The sequence below is a fragment of the Pinus tabuliformis genome, chromosome 7 (genome assembly GCF_031772625.1).
Source record: "Pinus tabuliformis cultivar Carrire ecotype Pingquan chromosome 7, CPIR1, whole genome shotgun sequence".
Classification (NCBI taxonomy): domain Eukaryota; kingdom Viridiplantae; phylum Streptophyta; class Pinopsida; order Pinales; family Pinaceae; genus Pinus; species Pinus tabuliformis.
This window is the reverse complement of record NC_142293.1, coordinates 1,417,297,100-1,417,314,864: the sequence shown is the minus strand read 5'-3', so window position 1 is coordinate 1,417,314,864 and position 17,765 is coordinate 1,417,297,100. Positions and strand designations below refer to the sequence as shown.

General features: G+C 40.3%; 1 pseudogene; it reads left to right on the top strand.

The window, feature by feature from the left end:
• Window positions 1–1,454: 1,454 nt before the first annotated feature.
• Window positions 1,455–17,765, top strand: part of LOC149252971 (UV-B-induced protein At3g17800, chloroplastic pseudogene) — a 57,023-nt pseudogene continuing 40,712 nt past the window's right edge.

Here is a 17,765-nt window from a genome sequence, read left to right as displayed (position 1 = left end):
GGAATGACATTAGACAGAGTAATGGTAGACATTAGCACCAAAGAATGCCAAGGTTTAACATTCACTTCCATTTAAAGAGTAAGGGCATTGGCATACCTTTGAATCAATCAAAAATTTTCATTCTCACACATCTCGCGCATGCAAGAGAATCCATATATAAAACATACACAACAAGAGGAGTCATTGTCCACATCAAAATCTATGCAGGAGAATACACTCTAGCCAACCGTACACTCTTATCTTCCAAATTTACCCATGGTAATCATTACTTGCTACTTAACCAAATTTCACACACACACACACACACACACACACACAGATATATATATATTTATTTTATTTTATTTTTATTTTTATTTTTTATTTTTTTATTTTCTTATCTTTTATTTTATTTTTATTTTTTTTATTATTTTATTATATATATATATATATATATATATATATATATATATATATATATATTTTTTTTTTTTTTTTAATTTTTTTTTCTTCTGAATAAGTCTACTTCTATATTAATACAACATATTTTTACACCGAGGTCATGGCCTCATGAAATCTAGCCCGAAGATGGGCAAGCTTACAAAGCATAGCTGATCATTGCACAAAAATACCCAGTGGGGTAATGCCCTGAAGAACCGCTAAGAACCTGACCATGACTAATGCAAAAACCAAAAACCCCATTGTTGTACATGGAACTGTAAATTAAACAGGGGCCATACGGCAACCGTAACAGAAAAACTAGACTATTTCGAGTGAACCGAGAAACACTGCCGGGACTGAGACTGAGACTGCAACCGAGACCAGAAGTGAATATATTCGAGCTTGCTGAATCCCTAAAAAACCTTGGAGAACAAACCTGTTTAAATGTCATGAGAGGGATCGGGCTGCTCTTCGATGATGTGGCAACCATAATTGTGATCATCTTCATCCTTAGAGGGGTGGCCCTCTTTGCTTGTGGAATCTCCACCGATAGGGTCACTCGGACCTACCTTATCATTCATGATTTGGGAAGCCGTACTTTTGGCCGAGCCTAAAGCCTTGCTTGGCTCGAAGTTCTTCTGAAAGTTGCCATGTCAGTCATCCGCCAGCCTTTCCGTAGCCGCCCCAAGGGAGCCTGCTTCCTGACCATAATTGATCTCATTAAGCTTTATGGTAACAGAGGCCATGAAGGAGAGATTGCCATGACTACAGGGGAATTGTAGCCGAGCGGTGTTAGTCAAATAATTGAGGGAGCTCGCTGCCAAGTTGTGCAAACCTCTACCCCTGCCCCATCCACTCCTTGTAGCCGGATACTGATCCATGCGAAGGTCCGAACAGAATGTCGAGGAATCCATCGTTGAGGAGGAGGCCTGGCGGCCTGTTTGTCCCCGGGAGCTTCCTCTCCTGCAGCTCATCCTCTGGTAAATCTTCGGCATAACCAGATGAACAGGATGATCTAGGCGGCTCGATAAACTATGGAGGCAGAAATGGATCAGAGCAGGCTTGGCTTCAATGCCCAGAAGGGCGAAAGGGAGTGCAGAGGACAAGTGGCTAGCGAAATTTCAGATGAGGCAGAGAATAGCCTGAAGGCACAGCCAGAGATTCAACCATCGAACCAGAGCCCAGTGTATCCCTGAGAAGGTTCGAGAACGGACCACTGCAGCTGCAAAGGAAGGACTTAAGCGGAAAGGAGAAACGCGAATGAGGCAGGTTGAGGGTGCCATGATCAGGAAATAAACCGGCGGAAGATGAGGGACAGGCTGCGTTAAAGCAGCATTAAACTTGAGCGTAGGTGAAGTTATGATCGGTACCGTGGGAGGCCGAGAGGCGGTGGAGATGAGCCACGCGCCCACCCGAGCTGCTGCCCACGTACCTGTACCACTGTCAGACACCCAGATCCGGGATATATTTGTTTGCTATTACAATTAACCTCATTTTGTTTTATTATTATTTCGGAAAAAAATTCATATTTACTTTATTTGAAACATAAAAATTGATTCTTTCAGCATACACATCCATTATCACTTACTATTTCTATTTCTTAATGACCAACATATATGGATACAAAGTAATTATACATGTTATATGAATATTGGAGATAAATTTAGCAAGAGGAGCTTACCTTGCAAGATATACAAACAAGGATCATGCCCTGACAATCCTTGCCTGTTTATCATTTGCGTCCAACTATTGTATTGTTACGGAAGATAAGGAAATTACTGAAAAAATAATTCACATCCATGAAAGAGACACACACAGAAAAATATGGGCTCACCAGAAGGAACAAAATTCACATCTTGGCACCGTATTAAACGTCAATTGGTGTTGTTGATGACATGCCTCATCATGTATATATGATTAGTTAATCACTGTCAATTACATTTATATGACATCACATATGTTTATTGTATATATGTTTAGTTATTAACTACCAAATACATCTTTATGTATATAGGTCCTCTTTCGTTGAACTACTAAACCATTATGTAAAATTTCAATCAAGGTCATGGCATAACATGTAGAATATTGTTGCTACTTTTATGATAATGATCATCAACATTGTATATGTTTTATCTTTTATTAATTGGTTGCTGTATTAAAATACTTGTTAATGTTTTTACTTTCAATTATAACACTTTTCACATAGGTTATTCTCATAAAGTTCATGAGTTGAATGCATAACCTATTTGTATAAATTCTCTACAAATCTTGCTCCTCTGAGACCATGTAGAAAATCGGAATGTAGGTTAACCCGATAATGCAATATAACCAAAGCAGAATACTATAACCTACTTCTACTATCAATTTGCGGAAGCTTAAAGATCGAGCTAAACACATATAACTAGAAGAAGAATAATCAATGCACAATACACATGAGAATACTTTGGGGAAAGCCTCAGCTAAAAACCCCACTATCTGTATTATCATACAAGGTAGAAATACATAGGAATTATACAAAGCCTTAGCTCTCACAGCTAGCTAGCTCTTAGTACAATCCTCACAGATGCTCACAGGCAATCCTGGCTTCTCTCAAGCCTTCCTTTGTGCCCTCCAAGCTCCTATTTCCTTGTGATGTTCCTTGTGGATGATCTTCACCTCACCAAGTGGAACACTACTCTCACACACTGTCAGAACTGCACAATCCTCAAGGAATGATTCCTTCTGGATGCATGAGTTTTCTTTATAAGAAAACACATGCAACTGATAGTACACTGTATTTGTCTTTAATCTCAATTGGGTCTTTCTCAGAATAGACATTCATGAGTTTCTGATAAGGGAATCTTTAGTTAACTGGAGTGCACTATTTGAGTGCATGCATGCATCAACTGACTATTAACTCTCTATTAGTTCCTCAAACAGTTTGGAACTAATTTAATTGGACTTAACTCAGTAAATTGAGTTATCTAATTACAAATCAAATATAACTCAATCTTATCTCCAAAATTTAAGGGATAACTCTTGCATGACTTCAGAAAGACTTCAAACTTGAATTTCTTGAACTAATTAATTTGAAACAAATTAATTAATTGTTTCCAAGTAGTTGTTAAGACTAAATTCGATTATAATTCACAATTTAATTCAGGGACAAATTAAATTAGAATATTCTTGTTGCCACATTTCAACACTCCCTCTCAGCAAGAAAGGGATTATCTACCACCCTGATCCTGTCTCTATGGAACTTGAATTTACACTTTGACAATGCCTTTGTCAAAATGTCAGCATCTTTCTCCTCGGTCGAAATATACAATGCAGCAACATGATCCTCCTCGATCTGTGAAAAGCCTCGAGAAACAAATCTTGCCTTATGCTTCTCCACACTTCCATCAGTAGCTTGCTTTACGTTGTAAATCCAATGGGAACTCACAACTGACTTGTTCTTTGGTCTCAGAACCACATCCCAAACACTGTTACAAACTATGGAGTCATACTCCTCCACCATAGCATCAACCCAAATCGGCTATTGCACTGCTTCCTCAAAGGAATATGGCTCGGTCTCAACACATTCCCCAGCAAGGGCCATGTATCCAGTGTACCTTTCAGGTGACCTCCTCTGTCTGTGCTGAGAAGATGGTGCTCCCACATTCTCTCTCACATCCTTCAACAATCTGTTAGCTTCTCTTGTGCACTTTCGTCCATCTCTAGAAGACTCTGCTTGAGTGGATGTCTCCACTCCTGGAACCTCTGCATGTGGTTTCTCCGCATCAGTTTGAGGCTCCTCCTCCTTAGGAACCAACAGTTCCTCCACAACCTGTAGTTGGAGCTCCTTCTCAAGGGAAACTTGCACGGCCTTTTGCTCATAAAACTTGAGATCTCTGCAAACCATTATCCTCCGAATAGTAGGCAAGTACACACAATAGTCGTGAGGTGTATTAGTGTACCCCACAAGTGTCCCGAACTCTGTTGTCAGATCAAGCTTCTTCCGTGCATCCCTTGTCACATGGCAATATACCGATGAGCCAAAGACCTTGAAGTGACCTATATTTGGTCTCTTACCGGAGAAAGATTCCTCTGGTGTCTTCATCCCAAGTATGTGATGCAGGCTTCTATTTTGCAAATAGATCATTGTGTTGCATGCCTCATCCCACAAGTGAAGTGGTAGGCCTTGGTCATGCAGCGTTTCCCGTGCTGCCTGGTGAGCCCCAGTATTATAACAATAATGCTGCAACTCCCTTCTTTAATTTTATCAACCCAGTAGTTCGTAACAAACTTGGAAGCGACGGTGCTATATGCACAAGTACTAGCTCTTGCCGCGGCTATCAATTGATCATCTGGCACAAGTCCACTAGGAGCTTAAGCCAACTTCTATGAGCTCTTAGAAGAAGCTTTTAATAGATATATGAAAGCTAACTCGAAGGAGGCTAATCTACTTGTAGGAAAAAACTAAGAAGCTGAATGGAAATGCAAACCCTAGCAAACCCTAGTTTTACCGACTAACCCTACTGGTGCAAGACAAGAGATGAAAGCATTGGAAATGGAGCCATTAACTTTTAGAAAGGTAAAATGCATGTGACTAAGTTACTTTTTGAAGTGAAATCTGAAAAGAAACATCATTTTGTATTTTTGAGTAATTTGGCAGAATTATTATGCATGTGCTTTAACTGTTTTTTACTGTGCAGAGGTGGATTGGTGAAAGGAAATGATTGCAAGAGGTTGGGATGGTTAGAAGAGGGTCTAAGGGGTCCCTAGCACCCTTCCAAAGAGTTTCACAGCGATCGGATCTCAAGAAACCGCTTTCATGAGCTTCTACAGGAAGTATGCAGGGGTTCTACAGGATGTACTGTAGCTTCTACAGGATGTTTCTACAGGAAGAGCCGAGAGAGGCTTTTTGAGGGTTTATGCAGGAAAAACTGTTGGGAAAGTGGAAATGGAGGTTGGATGAGGCTGTGAAGAGGTCTAGGACCTGGTGCATGAGGATGAAGAGTGGTTCGATTGGGTTGGTTCGAAGATAAGAGAAGCAATGTTGTGCAAGAATGTAGGAACTAGGGCAAAGCGAGAAAAACGTGGAAAATGAGAGGCAAGAATATAAGTTAGAGGACAAAGTAGGTTGCATTGATGGGGTAAGGGTAGGAGAGGAGGTTTCACAGGTGTTCTACACATTATTTTCCAAAACTAATCAACAAAGACTAAGAAAACAAAAGATCTAGCTATTTTGACCTAATTTGACCTAGAAACCATAAGCATGATGAACAAAAGTTTATTGGCAGAAAATTAGGTAAAACAACTATGGAAACCAAGCAAGAATGGATCTAAGCATGTAATCACAACTGGTACTAACTTTTGCAACTAAGAATCTAACACTAGAAATTGCATGAAGAAGCAAGAACAATGTTTTTATGGCAGCAAGGACACCTTGGTCTCAACTCATGGTCCCAAGGAGGGAGAGGTGAGATCAAGGGCTGCTTGATGGTCTTTTTTGAAGATATTTTCTGCTCCCAACCTATCAAATCAACCTGCACATGAAAAGCTATTTCAATCATCAAAAACAACCTAAATAACAAAACAAGATTTTAACCTAAATAACAGATTTTATTCTAAGAATGCAACAAAGACACATAGAAGTACACAAAGGAGGTACTGGGCACTTGGGTTGGGCCCAAACCCAAGATCTACAGCCTCCTAAGAGGGATTAGAGCTGGTACAAAGCTGGATTCATCTTTATTGATCAAAGAATAATAGTTACATCCCAAAAACTATCTACAAGAAAAAGCTTGAAAATGTGTTGAAATGCAGAGCTAACCTACTGCCTAAAAAATGACTAAAATCGAACTTCCAACTAGCTAACTGAGTTGAGGCCCTACGCCTTCTTATTTATACAAATTGAGGACCCCAACAGCCCTCCTAAACTTTAGGAACTCGGCTACCAAAACTTGCAGTTAACAACAACTTTACTAGCCCTTGCTCGGCTGCCCTTGTGATAATCGATGTAGTGGCCCTTGAACTCTGAGCTAGTGGTGGAGAATTCGAGGTAAGAGCTCATAAATGAAGGGGATACCTTCCTACAAATCCTCTCCATGAATTTGGCTGCCAAGTGCTCATTTAAACCTTTGATTTTGAATCAAAATTGACTACAAATCTGCATAAAGCACCCATTAGACTTGTTGGCATAATGACTAGCCCAATTCACTCTATTAGCATAAGTATAATAAAAAACATGCAATAAACTAATGAGAATGGTGGATTAAGTTGAATTATGAGGCTGAATGAGCCCATATAATTACTCATTTCTGGGGCTCATCATCATCCCCCTACTGAAAGTGTTGCTCATCCTCTGAGCAACTAATCTATCTCTTCACCTTTGATGGCCCTGGTGGCCTCCTTATCATCCCAAGCTTCTGATGTAGTCTACTCATGTGTGCCATAAAATTCTGCCTTCATGTCCATGTCCTTCCACTGCTTGTGCTCCTCTTCTTCTGTAGCAGTTCTATTAAACCCTCAACCTCAGCCTGCAGCTTGTCCTCTCTCTGTTGTTCATCAAATGTTTCCTTGTCTGCTGGAGGCCCTTCTTGCTCCTACTATTCTGTCAAAATGGAGGACCTATCATCGTTATGACTTCCCTGTAGCTGTAACTGCCATTTCAACAACTCATTCTACTCCTGTAGTTTGGCCCTTTGACTGCTTTCCTCATACCTTACCATGGCCAATTCTTTTCTTTATTCCTTGAGTTGTTCTTCCAAGTGGCCTATGTCTGCCACACCCTTGGATTTGGCAATCCTCATCCAAATGTGAGTCCTAACCCTTTCTTGTTCTAGTGCAAAGAAAAGTGGCACTACGAATTTCTGGGGAATTAACTTCCCGGCTTCTAACAAGTTATAGTATGAGCCCAAGCTAGGCTAAGGGATGGGTTCCAATATTTCCTCAGCCTTTTCTTCTCCCTATGATGATTTGGCTGCCTTTTCCTCCAATTTCTTAGTCTCTTTTAACTTAGCTAGAGTTTCCTGTAGAACTGTCTTAGCTTCCTATAGAACTATCTCAGCTTCCTGTAGAGCTGTCTTTGAGTCCATTATCTGAATTCTCTCTCTCCAAGTGAACGTTTTTGGCTTCCTTGTTCATAGGTGATGGTTATCTTTGAAGGAGACTCCTCCTTTTGTTTAGTTGTGGTGTCCTCAATGATAATTGGCTCCCTTGACTGTGGCTGGGGTCTGCCCACTTTGATCCGTGTGCTCCTCTTTGCTTTAAAGTACATGGATGTTTCCCTTTTTTGCCTCCCTTTTTGTTTTGGAGATGTGCTTAGGGCAGCAAGCACAGTTGCTGCCTCCCTAGCCCATATCTCAGGCGATTTCTCCTCTTGCTGCTCTTTTTCTCTGCTTCCTGTAGAAGCCCCTGTGTCAACTGTTTCTGGCTGTGTTGCTACTATTTCAGGATGTGTCTTCCCCTGTTATTTGGACGTGCCTTCTTTGGCTGTGACAACTCTCATTTGGGGTTTTCTAGCCTTTTCTGCCCTACTCTGCATCCTCTTTTCTCGTGGTGTTTGTGCTGTTGTCTGCACCTCTGTCTTAGGCTCAATAACCTGGCCCATTTCTCCTTTTCCTCTCTATTCTTATTCTGCCTGAATGTCTTGTGTTTCTTCATCATTGGTTTTCTCACCTTTTTCAATGTGTTCTTCTTCCTCATTGCTGGATGGGGTGACATTTTCGGCCAAAACTCTGATATTGTCATCCCGAGACATGTTTCAGAAGATTTCCCTTTTTTATGCTTTGGTTAGAAAAGGGAATGTTGTTTATGGTTTCCCTCTAGACTCAAGGAAGAATTCCTCGGCTATAAATATCAATGAGCACCAATTCCCTAGTTTCAAGACTGTTGTGACTCAGCTCCTAGCTATCTGGTTATGAAAGGAAGAGTTTTTCTTCTATAGACAGAGGACAGAGACCAAGTTTTCTTCTCAGGACACATTCAAATATGCAAATTTTAAAATTTTCATCCATAGGCTGGTTCTCACAACTGTGTATGCCTTCCTTATAGGAGAATTTTAGAAACAGGAAATGTGGAGGAGAATCTTGATGCAGAAACAACTAGGAAACCCAGTGCAGTACACAGGCAAACGCTCTTCTTTCAATTCACAGGAAAACTTTTCCCTGATTCCCGGATATGATACTGTTCAATTCACCACCTTTTCAAAACATACCATGCATGGAGAAGTTTTTCGAGCCTACCTTGTTTAGAGCTCCTAATTCGATGAAGAAAAAGATCCCAGGCCCCCCTGCTCCAGAAAGCTGTGCAATATTTCCTGTAGAAGACCTTCCCAGTTCCTGTAGAATGTTACTGTGCCTTTGAGCAACCTTGATACATGGGAGAATTTCAAAAACAGGTAGAAAATCCAGCGGAGGTTGACTGGTTAACATTTTTTTGGGAAGCAGCAGACGCGTACTCCAGTCGAGGATGTTGCAAGTTCAGAATGACAGAAGGTGGTGTGAGTTCCAGTGGAGCATCTTTTAATTTCGGCATGATGCATGGTGAGGGAGTGAGGTGGCCAGGTGTACGTGGCCACATGTAGACTGCAGTGCTATTATGAACTGTATGTTCTCTTCTTGTTAATCACTTGACATCAGTTGCACTGGAGTTCAAACGACCAACACTACCTGTTTTTTAAATTTCACGTGAGTTGATTATACATGTATGCTACATGATTTTCGGCGGAGCGCTAGAGATTTGGACAAGGCACTGTCAGGTTAAATTTGCTAGCTTCCTGGCTTAATCCCATCATTTCATTCATTTATGCACTTTTGAATCATATAGATGTAGATAGAGGAACTAGTTTAGACACATACCTATAAGTCGACGTGTTGCTTGGTCCTTTTTGCTGTTGCATGCTCATATTTCATTGCTACATGCCTGGATCCGTTATGCTATAAGATTTTTTTTGTCCGATGTGTGGTTATTTTTCTTATGCAGGTATCCTCTGGCCAGATCTAAGCTGCAAAAGTCAGTTTCATCCTTGAGATTTGCACCTTCATGCTGCTGATGCTAGATTTTTGTAGGACAACAACTTGTTTTCTCCATATCTCCCAAACGATAGATCGGATTGACTTGAAACTTTCTGAGCATGCTTCTATCATTGTTATGCACCTCCCATAGCAAAATTGTGATCAATGGATGCACGGATATCGAGAAAAACGAAAAATGGCTGAAGATTACAGAGGTCAATTTCTCGGAAACCGTGCATAGGAATCAGCTGAAACTACTTGGGTAGGTTACTATCACCTATATGCATCTCCCCGTGAAACAGATTTTGAAATGGATGCATGGATATGGAGAAAATGCAAAAATGGCTGAAGGTGATGGAGGCTGATTTCTTGGAAGCCGTGCATCGGAATTGGCTGAAATTTCTCGGGCATGTTACCATAATCCCTATACAACTTCCCATAAAATGGTTTTGTAAATGGATACACGGTTTTCACGTGAGGGAAAAAACAAATTTTAGCACTATGCATTTTTGCTTCCAAGCATTCTGCAGTTTTTTGCATGGTAAGAAAAAATGAGCTTGGGCTGTGATGTAGGCATGGAAATGATGAAGGAGAGCTTTGAGGATTGTAGGATGACTTATGAACCCTTTATGAAGCTATCATGTTCACCAAACTCCCTTTTTGAAATCCATTTCTAGCTTCCTATAATTTCTACATGAACTTCCTGTAGAACACAGTTTTTAGGAAAGAAGCACAATGAGCTAGAAAAAAATAATGGAAAAGGGTGAGGGATGGAAACATGGATGTTTGCAGGCCTCATGGACATATTCCCGGCCTTCAGGTCCTCTTCAGAGATCAATTTTGGCTTGTTTGTAGGCTTCCTGTAGAAGACACAAAACTTCTTGTAGAAGGCACAGAACTTCCTTTGTCTTTGTTTTGAGCGATCCTCCTAACCTGCAATGTCCTCGTTGTAACCTACAGTTATTCAATGGAAATTAGGTTCATTTTTATTTTTCTTTTTCTCTTTTTTTTTTAAAACAACTAGGGTGCCTCATGGAGGTTTTCACCCTAATTGCCTGCCCTGGGCGCCTCCAAGGGAGGTTTTCACCTAGGGATATTATTCTCTTTTTATTTTCTCTTCTTTCCAACCCATTAACTGCCTCATGGAGGTTTTCAATCAATGAGGCAATCTAAGGCACCTCCGAGGAGGTTTCACCTTGGATTTTTATTTTCCCCTTATTTTCATTTTTTTTTTTTTTCCTATCCTACCCTACTTGAAAAACAAAATCATTTTCAAGTATAAGAATACTTCCAATGGAGCCATGTGCACATTGGGATTAGAGACAAAATGATGTGGAGGCTTGAAATGCATGCTTTGACATGTATCCAGATTTCAGAGACCAAATGATTTGACTTTGAAGGGATCAAACATAGCTGAGGAAGAGAGTATTGTTGCAACTTAGTGACCATCTAGAACCATATCTCAATATAGCTCTGATATCCTTGGTCCTTTTGCTGATCTGGATCATGTTTCATGTCACCTTCTACCATGACCTTCTCATCTTCCTCTTTTTGCTGATTTTTCTCTTGAATACATGGAAGATTTGATGGTAACCATGAGGGAACTCTCTCGATCTCTGATTTTGATGCCTTCTCTTCATCAAGTGCAGCCCATGGTTCTTTGATCTTTTCTTTTGAATCTTCTTTTGTTGGATGTGGTCCTTCAATGCTTTCAATATAGTCTCTTTTTTGCAATACTCTTCCTGAGCTACGGTGAATATCATTGAGCTCAAGAGGAGTCATTTGGACATGTTGTGCCTCAGCTTTGCAATTGGGTTGAGCTATTCCAATGTGCGGGTTTCGAAATGGTGGTACAGGTAGTTGAGTGGGGGTGTATATTTGAGATGGATGTGGATGGGGTTGTGGTTGGGTAGGTGGTGGAGGCAAAGGAGTAGGAGGAGAGTTGTACTGAGGCCTCCACCCCAGATGAGGTGCATTCCACTGAGGCTATGGCTGAGCATAGGGGTGAAATGGATGAGCAGCTGGTTGAGCATGATATTGAGATGGATACAACCAAGGAGGGGGTGTGGACCAGGAAGGATGAGCAGGGGGACCCCAAGAAGGCATGGAAGTGGCTTGATAGGAGTTGTAATAGGTCTGAGATGTCCCTTGCATTCCCTCCTGGTAAGGTATGGGTCCATGTGGCCTCCTTTGGTTCATGAAATAGAGTGGTTTAGTGACTCCTTTGGCCCTTTGATATGCAACTTTAAGTCCAGGCAAGGAAGGGCACTGATTCGTAGGATGATCTTCTTCACAGACAAAACAAACTTCTATGGAGTGCAATGGACATTCGTCCCTAGGGTGCTTTCTAGTGCACCTGGGACAAAAGATGGCCAAAGCCCTCTCAGCTTTCTCTTGCTTCTTTTGGATCCGCAAGGTATCCATTTGCATGGTAAGAAATTGCCTCATCTCGCTCTTGAAATCTTCCATCTGATTTGCAAATTCATTTTTGGATAAGGTACTGCTCCCAACATTTCTGTTTGCAGCCATTTGCTCCAGAGGAACGTTTTCTTCTTCTTCTCCCCTAGAGGTTCTTCAAATATGTCTCGCTGTCCACCTAGGGGTTCTTCTTAATCACAGCCATCAAAGACAAGAGAAGGTTGGCTGTGTGAAGCAGTGGGAGTGTTGTTCAAACATTTACAACCATCGAAGAAGAGAGAAGGTTGGTTGTGTGAAGCAGTGGAGGTGTTGTTCAAACATTTTTCTAACTTATCTCTACTCCTACAAGGCATGAAATGAAAACTTTTTCGTTGATTTATTTATTTTATTTTATTTTATTTTATTTTTTATTTTTTTATTTTTTCTTCCTGCTTGTACCTGCAAAAACTAAAATATATTGAACTACAACTAACTATCTTGCTGAAATGAAAATGTGTAATTGAAATGAAAGCAGGAAAGGACTAATCTGTTTTGCTGAAATGAAATTGCAGGAATGAAATGCTAATCTATGCTTGCAGAATTGAAATTGCCAAATTGAAATGCTAATCTACACTTACAAAATTGAAATGCTAATCTATGAAAGTAGGAAATGCCTAATCTTCTTTTGCGGAAATGAAATTGCAGAATGGAAATGAAACAATCTACTCTACGCTTGCTGAAATAAACTACTTAGCAGAAGGTTGTAGTAGAAAATAGAAGAAAAGTAGCAATCACCAATACTTTGACGCTTCCCCGGTAACGACGCCAAAAAGATGGTGAGCCCCAGTATTGTAGCAATAATGCTACAACTCTTGGAACTCCCTTCTTTAATTTTATCAACCCGGTAGTTCGTAACAAACTTAGAAGCGACGGTGATATATGCACAAGTACTAGCTCTTGTCGCGGTTGTCACTTGATCAGCTGGCACAAGTCCGCTAGGAGGTTAAGCCAACTTCTATGAGCTCTTAGAAGAAGCTTTTAACTGATGGATGAAAGCTAACTCGAAGGAGGCTAATCTATTTGCAGAAAGAAACTAAAACGTTGAATGGAAATGCAAACCCTAGCAAACCCTAGTTTCACCGACTAACCCTACTGGTGCAAGAAAAGAGATGAAAGCAGTGGAAATGGAGCCATTGACTTTTAGAAAGGTAAAATGCATGTGACTAAGCTACTTCTGAAGTGAAATCTGAAAAGAAACATCATTTTGTATTTTTGAGTAAGTTGGCAGAGTTATTATGCATGTGCTTTAACTGTTTTTGACTGTGCAGAGGTGGATTGGCGAAAAGAAATGATTGCAGGAGGTTGAGAAGGTTAGAAGAGGGCCTAAGGGGTCCCTAACACCCTTCCAGAGAGTTTCACAGTGATCGGATCTCAAGAAACCGCTTTCATGAGCTTCTATAGGAAGTCTGTAGGGGTTCTACAAGATGTACTGTAGCTTCTACAGGATGTTTCTACAGGAAGAGCCGAGAGAGGATTTTTGAGGGTTTATGGAGGAAAAACCAGTGGGAAAGTGGAAATGGAGGTTGGATGAGGATGTGAAGAGGTCTAGGACCTAGTGCATGAGGATGAAGAGTGGTTAAAGCGATTAGGTTGGTTCGAAGATAAGAGAAGCAATGTTGTGTAAGAATGTAGGAAGTAGGGAAAAGCGAGAAAAACGTGGAAAATGAGAGGAAAGAATCTAAGTTAGAGGACAAAGCAGGTTGCATTGATGGGGTAAGGGTAGGAGAGGAGGTTTCATAGGTGTTCTGCACATTATTTTCCAAAACTAATCAACAAAGACTAAGAAAACCAAAGATCTAGCTATTTTGACCTAATTTGACCTAGAAACCATAAGCATGATGAACAGAAGTTTATTGGCAGCAAATCAGGTAAAACAACTATGGAAACCAAGCAAGAATAGATCTAAGCATGTAATCACAACTGGTACTAACTTTTGCAACTAAGAATCTAACACTAGAAATTGCATGAAGAAGCAAGAACAATGTTTTTATGGCAACAAGGACACCTTGGTATCAGCTCATGGTCCCAAGGAGGGAGAGGTGAGATCAAGGGCTGCTTGATGGCCTTTTTCAAAGATCTTTTCTACTCCCAACCTATCAAATCAACCTGAACATGAAAACCTATTTCAATCATCAAAAACAACCTAAATAACAAAACAAGATTTTAACCTAAATAACAGATTTTATTCTAAGAATGCAGCAAAGACACATAGAAGTACACAGAGGAGGTACTGGGCACTTGGGTTGGGCCCAACCCCAAGAGCTACAGCCTCCTAAGAGGGATTAGAGCTGGTGCAAAGCTAGATTCATCTTTATTGATCAAAGAATAATAGTTACATCCCAAAAACTGTCTACAAGAAAAAGCTTGAAAATGTGCTGAAATGCAGAGCTAACCCACTGCCTAAAAAATGACTAAAAAGTGACTAAAATCATACTGCCAACTAGCTAACTGAGCTGAGGCCATAGGCCTTCTTATTTATACAAATTTAAGACCCCAACAACCCTCCTAAACTTTAGGAACTCGGCTGCCAAAACTTGCAGTTAACAACAACTTTACTAGCCCTTGCTCGGCTGCCCTTGTGATAATCGATGTGGTGGCCCTTGAACTCCGAGTTGGTGGTGGAGAATTCGAGGTAAGAGATCATAAATGAAGGGAACACCTTCCTACAAATCCTCTCCACGAATTTGGCTGCCAAGTGCTCATTTAAACCTTTGATTTTGTCTCAAAATTGACTAAAAATCTGCATAAAGCACACATTAGACTTGTTGGCATAATGACTAACCAAATTCACTATATTAGCATAAATATAATAAAAAACATGCAATAAACTAATGAGAATGGTGGATTAAGTCGAATTAGGAGGCTGAATGAGCCTATATAATTACTCATTTCTGGGGCTGATCACTGCCCCTACAATAGTTCTGTTCTTCCTCTCGGCCACCCCATTCTGCTGTGGGTTATCAGGTGTCGTCAACTCCTGTTTAATTTCTTCTACTACACAAAGTCCTTAAACTCTTGAGAGACATATTCTTTACCATTGTCGCTTCTCAAGGCCTTGATCTTCTTCCCTGACTCTTTCTCGACCAAAGCTTTGAACTCACAAAACTTTGTGAAGGTTTGATCCTTCTTCTGCATGAAATTAATCCAGCATTTACAAGAATGATCATCAATGAAAATCACAAAATATCTTTGCTTCGCTATTGATACTATCGAGAATGGTCCACACACATCAGTATGAACTCACTCTAAGATAGCATCTACTCGACTATCTCGATCATGAAAGGAAGACTTAGTGTACTTTCCCAAGGTACAACCTTTGCATGTGTCAACTTGCTCAAGTTTACCTTTGGGAAGTCGTGTAGATATCTATTGCATTATCTTCAAAGCCCCATGATGCAAATGGTCCAACCGCATGTGTCACAACTCGCCAATGTATTGGCTTTGCACCAATTATTCTTTCGTACTCAATGCTACACAATAATCTACCTCTAGTTTGTAGAGATTCTTCACCCGAATCCCTATCCTCTTGGTCTGACCTGTGGCTATGTGTCTTAGGAACACCATTCCTTTATGAAAGACAAAATCATAGCCTTTTTCCTCCAACATCACGACTGATACCAAGTTATTCTTCAGTCCAGGCACATACTTCACATCTGTCAGGGTGATAGGAGCTCCATGCTCCCTCTGAAAAGCAACTGTGCCCACTCCTAAAACACTATACCTTCCATCATCACCCATCTCTACACGCATCTTGAGGTCTTTCTCCTCCAAGGCACTGAATGAACTTTTATCGCCAGTCATGTGGAATGAGGCTCCACTATCAAGAGACTATACACAACGCATCATCGATGACACCATGCATGCAATGAGGGTAATTCCATTTCAAACTAAGAGGTTAATGCCTCACCTTCCAATCCTTTCGAGGATCCCTTCTTGGACTTCTTCGATGGGAAATTTGTCACATAATGTCTCATCTTGTGACAGTTAAAGAATCTTACTTTAGACTTGTCACCCTTCTTCCCTCCATGAGAAGAATTCGATTTGGAATTGGAAGCCTTCCCCTTCCCTTTCCTTTCCTTACTTGCTAAGGCTAGATTTTCTTCATCATCATCCTTGGATGAAGAACCATCTCGTGTGATCCTCTTGATCTCCTCTTGCATAAGATCTGACCATACTCATTCCCAATCCAGTAGTTTCTCCCTTCATTCACAGAGTCCTGGTAGCTATTCCAACTCTTTGGAAGGCCAAGGAGAGTGAGGTTCACCATATCATCATCGGCAGTAGTTATTCCCACACTGCCAAGGTCATCTCTATAGGTGGTGATCTTGTTTAGATATGTGGAAATAGTATCACTGTTCTCCATCTTGATTCTTCGAACATTATCCTTGAGCACCAATTTCCTTTGGTCGATACTGTTCTGGTAGAGGTCCTTCAATGTCTTCCACATTGAAAATGGAGTATCCTTCCCATGGAGACTCGAGAAAATATGGTCTTGAACTCCCTCAAGGATGGTCCGTCTTGCCTTCGCCACACACTTATTCCACTCAACCAAATCTTGTGCATTAGTTGAAGCTAGCTTTGGGATTTCTTGATTAATGAAATCCTTCAAGCCATTGTCTTCTAATATAGCTTCCATTCTATCTTTCCATGTTATGTAATTCGAGCTACCTTCCAAGGCATACTCGAGTCTCAAGCCATAGAACGCGATTGGCCAACCTTGAAGTATGATAAGAATTCTATTTGCACCTACAACCCTGAACTTCAAACTTTGAATTCTCTTCTCAGTATACTATTCACAACTCCGATACCATGTAGAAATTCTCTCTACAAATCTCACTCTACTAAGACCATGTAGAAAATCTGATTGTAGATTAACCCGATAATGCAATATAACCAAACCAGAATACTATAACCTACTTCTACTATCAATTTGCGGAAGCTTAAAGATCGAGTTGAGCACATATAACTAGAAGAAGAATAATCAATGCACAATACACATGAGAATACTTTGGGGAAAGCCTCAACTAAAAGCCCCACTATCTGTAGTACCATACAAGGTGGAAATACATAGGAATTCTACAAATCCTTAGCTCTCACAGCTAGCCCGCTCTCAGTACAATCCTCACAGATGCTCATAGGCAATCCTGGCTTCTATCAAGCCTTCCTTTGTGCCCTCCAAGTTCCTATTTCCTTGCACTGTTCCCTATCGATGATCTTCACCTCACCAAGTGGAACACTACTCTCACACACTTTCAGAACTGTGCAATCCTCAAGGAATGATTCCTTCTACATGCATGAGTTTTCTTTATAAGAAAAGACATGCAACTGATAGTACAATGTCCTTGTCTTTAATCTCAACTGGGTCTTTCTCAAAATAGATATGCATGAGTCTCTGATGAGGGAATCTTCAGTTAACTGGAGTACACTAGTTGAGTGCATGCATGGATCAACTAACCGTTAACTCTCTATTAGATCCTCAAATAGTTTGGAACTAATTTAACTGGACTTAACTCAGTAAACTGAGTTAATAAACTTATAACTCAAATATAACTCAATCTTATCTCCTAAATTTAAGGTATAACCCTTGCATGACTTCAGAAAGACTTCTAACTTGAATTTCTCCAACTAATTAATTTGAAACAAATTAATTAATTGTTTCTAGGTAGCTGTTAAGACTAAATTCGATTTTAATTCACAATTTAATTCAAGGACAAATTAAATTGGAATATTCTTGTTGCCACATTTCAACACTATTCAAAAATGCCAAGGAACTACCCCTTGCATTGTTCCTATGGAAAAATTGAATCAGTTGATTGGAAGAAACAATCTAAATAAGAAATTTATTAAGTACAAACCCTGAATAAGCAAGAAATAGGTGTTGGGTGTGGAGCCTGATTATCTTCTTTA